Source organism: Dipodomys ordii, unplaced genomic scaffold (assembly GCF_000151885.1).
Source record: "Dipodomys ordii isolate 6190 unplaced genomic scaffold, Dord_2.0 Scaffold13, whole genome shotgun sequence".
NCBI classification, from domain to species: Eukaryota; Metazoa; Chordata; class Mammalia; order Rodentia; family Heteromyidae; genus Dipodomys; species Dipodomys ordii.
In genome coordinates this window covers 12,215,676-12,222,939 of record NW_012267229.1, presented here as the reverse complement: position 1 = coordinate 12,222,939, position 7,264 = coordinate 12,215,676, and positions in this window count along the sequence as shown.

Here is a 7,264-nt window from a genome sequence, read left to right as displayed (position 1 = left end):
CAGGCGCCGCCCGCCGCAGGCCCCGCGCACGAGGACAACACCTCCCCCGCCAACACACTCGGGACCCTCCCTTCAGCCCCCCCCCCACTTCTGTATGTCCGTCCTTCTCCCTCGGTCCCCAATCTGGCCTCTTGGACCCCACCCGTCGGGCCGGCCCTTGCCTCCATCCTCCATCCACCTGGCTGGCCCGCCTCAGCCTCCTCCTGCCTGATGGCAGCTGGGGAGGGGAGGGGACACCGCCTGGCACCCCCTCTTTTTCCGCCCTGCTCTTTTCTCTTTCTTCCTAGAGGGTCCCAAGCCCCCTTCCAGCCACGGACTCTGTAAGCTTCCTGCCGCAGCCAGGGAGTGGGGGGGTGGGGGGCGCCCCTTTGATCCAAAGCTTCCAGCACCTCATAAATTGGCTGGTGACAGCGCTGGGGTCCTGGACTGTATTTCCTTATCACCGGGACTGGGAACAGCTGGTGGGCTTTTAACTCTTTCCCGGCCAATGGCTGCTTCTCCTCCCCTCCCCCTCTGCTTCCTACCTGCTCAAAGCAGTCACAGGGAGGCTGCCGGTCACCTCGGGGGCACTGTGCACGGAAGGCGGTCCTCAGCATCACCCAGCAAGGGTCTATTTTGATTAACTGCACTGTTCGGAAGAGAAGGAAGGGAAAGCTAATATGGCCTCCGTTTCATCTCCCAGGGCAACCAGGGGTGCTTGGGCACGTCTCAGGCCCGGAGGGAGGGGTATACAGTGCACCAGTTGAAGACACAGCCCTGACCAGCGCCATTCTTGCTGTGGGGTTCCGCACAGGCAAGCAAACAACTCCCCCCACTTCATATCAGAGCTGACCCTCCAAGCTGCTCCATTTCATAGATGGAATCGCTGAGGCCTCTCCACTGGCAGTGCCCAAGTTAGGCATCCTGTGTGGGAGTCCAGGGCAGAGCTGCGATGGGTTGTGGTCTCCACCAAGCCCCCTCGACCTGACATCTGAGTCCCAAGTCCCTACCTCCCCTTTCACCCCCCATATCTCCCACCCCATACAGCATTCCTAAGCTCCTTAGGCTTCTCACACCCCTGGCCTTTCCTACTGTGGCTCCTTGGAGTGTCTGTCCAAATCCCCTCCCCCTCGCCACCGACTGGTTCAGGCCCCAGCCTTTGGTGTGTCCCACCTCCAGGAAGTCCACCTCAGGTCTCAGGACCAGCGTCTCCTTCACACATCTGCAGCCAGCCCCTCATCACAGCTGGCTCTCACCACCCGGGGTGGTGAAGGAAGTGTCTGGCCCTCCCTCTAGCAGGAGTGGGAACGGCTGGCACATGGGTACGTAGGAGGCCCTGAAAGCCATTTGGTATACCATGGGCAGACACTGATGCTTCTCATCGGCTGCCTGTGGCCCATCTGTCTGTCTAGATAATTTCATACAGCCTGAGAATGTTATGATAGATATCCAAATGGCCCTTGGCAGAAGAAAACAGTTCCTCACTCCTTTAGCTACCATAGCTCTCTTAGGCCAGAACCAAAGTCCTCTTCTCTGGCTGAGGAGCGCATGCTGGGTTTTGCTGTGTGCCTCATCACTAAATCTTTGTGGAATGAGGAAGGGATGGCGCGTGGTGGAGTGAATAATTGCTCCTCATCCACTGATTTGTTGTAGGACGTTGGGGACTTCCCTCCTGGGCTCAGGGTGGCTTTTGTTCAGAAGCATAGATAGATTTGGGGGGACCGTGGGAGCCTTTCCCACAGGGATTCGCTTCGCGGGACTTGAGCTCTCCGCAGCTGTAGGGGGCTGTCTGGCATCCCTCTCTCCTCCACTGCAGGCATACAGGAAGACATTGAGGGTGGTGATGTTGATGGTGGAGCCGGGAGCCAGGGGCCCCAGGGGTGTCAGGAGACCACTGGGGTAAATAGATGGAGACAGATTGACTGTGTGGTATTGCAGGCTTGTATAAAATGCATCCTTATTTTACTTAATGATGGCCCCCAAAGTGCAGGGGTAGTGATGCTGGCCAATAGGTTTCCTTTGAGCAAAAGGGTAAAAATAAAAGTCCAGTGAGATGTTTTGAGAGAGGATGAGAGACCACATTCATCTAACTTCCATTACAATGTATGGCTACAGTTGCTCTATTTTGCTAGTTATTGTTCATCCATGCCTAATTTATAAACAAATGAAATGTTATAGATATATATCATAGGAAAAACACAGTATATGTAGAGTTCAATATCTACTGGAGTCTTAGGAGAGCCTCTTCCAATGGTGGGGGTGGGAGGGAGAGACTCCTGCCATAGTTTAGGTTGTGGAAGCAGTGTGGCTTAAAGAGCTAGAGATTGCTCACCTACATCCTATTGGTAGAACATCTGCAAAGGCCGCTGGGAAATGTAATCTAGCTCTGGGCTATGCAACACACTGGAGGAGAAGCAAGGTGAGCCTCTGTCCATCAGCCATGTTGGGCCACTCTCCGTGATTGCCCCAGGACTGTGTCTGCTCCTGAAAGCTCTTCTTCCTAAGCAGCCCCCAAACCTGAGTTTTCCATCAGCCAAAGCCCAAAAACCTCAGAATGATATGATGACCTTTAATTTCCTTTTCCTGCCTTATTGAACTGGTGAGCATTTCTGTCACTATGTCGAGGAGGGTGGTGAAAGGCCAGACCTCGATACTAGTGAGAAAACATCCACACTCCTGCTTTTCCTTTTTCCTTCCTTCCTTCCTTCCTTCCTTCCTTTCTTTTTCTTTCTTTCTTTCTTCTTTCTTTCCTTCCTTCTTTCTTCCCCTTCCTTCCTTCCTTCCTTCCTTCCTCCCTGCTTCCCTCCCTCCTTCCCTCCTTCCCTCTCTCCATCCCTCCCTCTCTCTCTTTCTTTCTCTCTCTCTTTTCTTTCCCTCCCTCCCTTCCTCCTTCCCTCCCTCCCTCCCTTCTTTCTTTCTCTTTCCTTCTTTCTTTCTTTCTTTCTTTCTTTCTTTCTTTCTTTCTTTCTTTCTTTCTTTCTTTCTTTCTTTCTTTCTTTCTTTCTTTCTTTCTTTCTTTCTGCTTGAACTCAAGGCCTGGGCACTGTCCTTGAGCTTTTTTGATAGCATTTGAGCCACAGTGCCACTGCTAGTATATTGGTGAGTTAGTTGGAGATGAAAGAGTCTCATGGACTTCCCTGCCCAGGCTGGCTTCAAACTGTGATCCTCAGGTCTCAACCTCTTGAGTAGCTAGGATTACAGACACGAGCCACTGCTGCACAGCTTATTTGTAGACTTTCTCTCTCTCTCTCTCTTTCTTTCTTTCTTTCCTTCCTCCTTTCTTTCTTTTCGTTTTTTTTTTTTTTTGCCTGTCTTGAGGCTTGAAATCAGAGCCTGGGCACTGTTCCTGAGCTTCTTTTGCTCAAAGCTAGTACTCTACCACTTGAGCCACAGCGCCACTTCTGGCCTTTTCCATTTATGTGGTACTGAAGAATTGAACCCAGGGCTTTATGAATACTAGACAAGCACTCTACCACTAAGCCACATTCCCAGCCCTACTTGTGGATTTTCTATGGCTGCTCCTTATTAAGAGATAAAGGAAATTTCCCTCTATAATTATTTTGGGAGTGTTTTTTAAAAATTAAGAATGGATTTTGAATTTTGTTCATTTTTCCCTATATACTAGTATAATACTATCGTCAGTTATTTTTCCTTCTTTTATCTGTGTGTATGTGTGTGTGTACTAGGGTTTGAACTCAGGGGCTAGAAACTTCCCCTTAACTTTTTCATCCAAGGCTGGTGCTCTACCACTTAAACCACAGCTCTACTTTTTGCTTTTTTCTGGTTAGCTAGAGATAAGAGTCTCATGGACTTTCCTGCTCCAGGCTGGCTTCAAATTGCCATCCTTAGATTTCAGCTTCCTGATTAGCTTGAATACAGCTATGACCCACCAGCCCTGAGCCTGACAAGGACTTTTTAAAAAAGACATCATAAAATGCTTTTGCATATGAAAGCAATGATATTGCAGAAAATTGTAGCAAAGAAATAGAAGTAATATGGAGAACCCAATAGAAATCACAGAACTAGGGGCTGGGAAGGTGGCTCAGTAGTAGAGTGCTTGCCTTGCATGCATGAAGCCCTGGGTTGGATTCCTCAGTACCACATACACAGAAATAAGCCAAACATGGTGCTGTGGCTCAAGTGGTAGAATGCTAGGCTTGAGCAAAAGAAGCTCAGGGACAGTGCCCAAGCCCTGTTCAAGCCCTATGGCTGGCAAAAAAAGGAAGAATCTCACAGGCTTTTCTGCCTGGGCTGGCTTTGACCCATGATCCTCAGATCTCTGCCTCTTGAGTAGCTAGGATTACAGGTATGGCCACCAGTGCTGGGCTTCCAGGGTGTGTTTTTACTAATGACCTTTGCTCTCTGTGCCTACTTGCAGCATAGCATGTAGAAGACAGAGGCATCGAGTAGCCCTCCATACCTCATGCTGCGCCCTACAGCCAAAACTCTGCAGCCCCTCTTCACGCCCCACTCCCTCTTGCTTTTCCAGGGGGAGGAAGGCAGCATCCTTGTGGCTATGGGACACTCGGGCTCACAAAGGAGCTGCTTCAAGCCACCGCCACCCCTTCTGAGGCACTCCAGCGGAACCACAGCCTCCGTGGGGGCTTAGGTGGCTTTTGTTTTAATACCAGTGTGAAATAAATTGAAAAATTACCCAGAAAATACAGGTTGTTGTTTTTTTTTCCGCAGCGGGCCTGAAATTTCTTTCCATAAACAAACAAGTTGAAAGAGATACCTTAATGCCACCCCATAATTCCTCCCCCAACTTTATGTCTACGTGTGGGATTGGAGTCTGCTGGGAGACTTAATCTCTTGGGCAAAGGCAAACTACTGGGGGCCACAGGCCACCCAGATACCTCTTACCCCTGCCTGTTTGCTCCACGGATAAGCCCCTCCCCACAGCCTTTCACTCTTCCTAGCTGAGCGTGAACTCAGGAGCCAGATGATTTAGATTTTTTGAATCAGAGTTTTTTCAATTATTCAGTGCAAAGTCAAACAAATTACTTAACCTTGTCTGCCTCAGTTTCCCTGCTGTAAATAGAGGTAGTATGAGTAGCTCATAAGGTTGTTTGAGAATGATATTACTCCTGCAGGAAGTTCTTAGTGCATGGCCTAAGCCAGGCTGTGGAAAGCTATGATTGGTTTGATAGGCAAGAGAGAAAGCAGACTGAAGGAAGACACGGGAAAATGCTTAGTGATGTCTGCATTCTCCCACAATGAACTCTGGAGTTGTCTCTGACCTTCAGGTCAGGATCTACAACTCTCTGCAATTGGCAAAGCTGCCAGTGATCTGCTCTGTCATTGGGCCAAACATGAACTGTGGAAGGACACAGGGCAGGAGTTAGGATTTTCCTTCAGTTTATAGAAGAAGAAACAGATCTAGGAGGTGAACTGACTATTGGTCTCAGGAAGTACCTCCATTCTGGTGTTTGAGGACCCAGGATGAATCCTAATCCTGGACACACACTGTGCTCAAACTGAGCCCGAAACCTGGACCTGAATCTGGACCACAATATAGGCCTTAGCTAAGGAGGGCCTCGGATTCGGTATCTCTCTTCTCTTCTCTTCTCTTTTTTTCCTTCCTTCCTTCCTTCCTCTTTCTTTCTCTCTCTCTCTCTCTTTCTTTCTTTTTTGCTTGCTTGCTTTGTTGGTTGTGGGGCTTGCACTCAGGGCCTGGGCCCTGTCTCTGAGCTCTTTTACTCAAGGCTAGTGCTCTACCGCTTAGAACCACAACCCCATTTCTGGTTTTTGAATGGTTAATTGGAGATAAGAGTCTCACAGAGACTTTTCTGCCTGGGCTGGCTTCAAACTGCAGTTCTCAGATCACAGCCTCCTGAGTAGCTAGGATTATAGGCATGAGTCACTGGCGCCACTATCTTTCTGAGATAGGGTCTAAGTATGAAACTTAGGCTGATTGAACTTGCAATCTCACCTCCTGTCTTTGCATCGCCCACGAATGACCCAAGTCCTCCGGATGCCAGAAATTTGAGGAGACCCATTGTCTAAGCGGGTTTCAGTTGTGATTATTAAATACTCTTGTTTCTGGTTTCACATTTGCAGCCTTGGTCAGCTTGGGGTTGAGTTTTCCTTTCTTTCTTTTTTTTTGTGGTTGAAGTTATGACACTATTTCAAACAAAGGGGAAAAAATGAAAAACAACAGCGAAAATATTTCCCAAATATGTTCACCATCAAGTTGATCCCTTGGTAATTGGCTGGGGAGAGAAAAAAAGATCAGAGAGAGGTGTTTTCCTAATGAAGGGGCAGTAGGTCCCTGTTGGGATGGTGGACAGGAGGGTGGGGGTCAGCTTTGGTTTTCAGACTGCAGAAAATAGTGATGGATGGGAGGAAGACAAGGAGAAGGAGAAGAACCCCAGACAGTTGAGGAGAAAAGTTATCAAGCCCTTGAATGTCCCCATTCTGGAAGGACCTGAGAGTCAGAGCCGATAGCTGAAGCTCTGGCACCTGACTCTCACTTTTCTCTTTTCTCAAAACACCTTAGCCCAAATCACCTGCGCAAACCAGGCACTGGTGGCTCACACCTGTAATCGCAGCCTGCGGCTTGGTATAGTGAGATGCTCGGAGGTCACGGGGGAAGTGCTCTCAAAGGGGAACACGGGATCCCTGTCTCTTCCTCTTCTTCTTTTGCTTCCTGGCTGTGAAGTGAGCAGTTTGCTCTGCCATATGCTCCCTGACATTGCTGTCTTTTGTCTTCACCATGTACCTGAAAACAGTGAGTGGGCCCAGCCATTCGGAAGCCAGGAGTCAAAGTCAGCCTCCTCTCTTTGTAAGTCAATTATCTCAGGGAAACAGAGCCAGCAAAGACACATCCTTTAGGCCAACAGCTTAGAGACAGTGAAGCCAAGCTTCCTTTAGAACAGCTCCACATGGGCAGAAAGGGGAGAGCGCTCATGATTTCCTCTACAACTGTAGTGGCTTAACTCAGAGCTTGACAACAGATGTGTTCTTGGACTGTTGGCTTCAAAACAAAGCATCCATCCTCAGGGGTTGTCATTGCCTTCAGGGATGTGGAACCAGGATGCTGCCATGTCCACTATGGGTCAGGAGCGTATCTGGGGAAAGTGGGGATTTATCTGTTCATCTATAGGCTTCCGAATCGATGGATTAATAGATGTGGGTACTTTCTGGAGGGGTTGAAGTGGCCTAGGAAGGAAATGAAGGATGAGAGCTCGTCATCTTCCATGCTTCTCGCATTACTCTCATCAGAACAGAAAGAAATGGAAGAAGAAGAAGAAGAAGAAGAAGAAGAAGAAGAAGAAGAAGAAGA